General features: G+C 53.6%; 1 long non-coding RNA gene across 1 annotated transcript in view; it reads right to left on the reverse strand.

Moving 5' to 3' along the window:
- Nucleotides 1-13: 13 nt before the first annotated feature.
- The window catches only part of LOC119343516, a 2,579-nt gene continuing 1,959 nt past the window's right edge, over nt 14-633 (reverse strand). The window contains exon 4 of the long non-coding RNA XR_005166132.1: nt 14-215. This is a non-coding gene — a long non-coding RNA (uncharacterized LOC119343516). The remainder of the gene's footprint in view (nt 216-633) is intronic.

Genomic DNA, 633 nt, shown 5'->3' on the forward strand with positions numbered 1-633 from the left:
GGCAAAACATACATCGTGCATAAACCAAGGGCAACATCAGCTCCAGCTACCCGTGGCATCAGGACTCAGGACACAAGAGGCCTGCTACTTGGGTAACGTGAGCTTGCCTTGCTGCTCCTCCCTCGCCGCCAACCCGAAAGACATGACCGCCGGCCTGGCCCCGGCCCTGCCAGCGAAGGATCAATCCATGGGTGGTACTCCTCCCCCAAAGTACGCTGCAGATTGCACATACACAGAGACAATTCTCTGTTAGACTCGGAAAACGAGTCAACGACGTACATACAGGAGGACGGGATGGATGCACATGAAGCGAGAGAAGCAAGGATCCATTAAACATCCCCATCCCAACAGCGAGATGGAGGCTAATCGAAATCAGCAAAGCCACATGCGTGGGGATTGGAAAGATTTGGCATGTCTCTTCCTCCCTAGAACCAGAACCGTCGCTTCCTCGAGGCGCTAACCCCGTCCATCCGTGGTTCGGCATCCCATACCTAACACGTTCACTTCTTTCCGAAAAAGAAAAGAAACGCAGAGGAACATGGGAAGGGGAGAAAATGAAAGACGAAAAAGAATTGAACCCGCCTCCACCATCGAATGAATCAAGCGGCCAGACACGACATCGTGCTGGCGGCG

The sequence above is a fragment of the Triticum dicoccoides genome, unplaced genomic scaffold (assembly GCF_002162155.2).
Source record: "Triticum dicoccoides isolate Atlit2015 ecotype Zavitan unplaced genomic scaffold, WEW_v2.0 scaffold130788, whole genome shotgun sequence".
NCBI lineage: Eukaryota > Viridiplantae > Streptophyta > Magnoliopsida > Poales > Poaceae > Triticum > Triticum dicoccoides.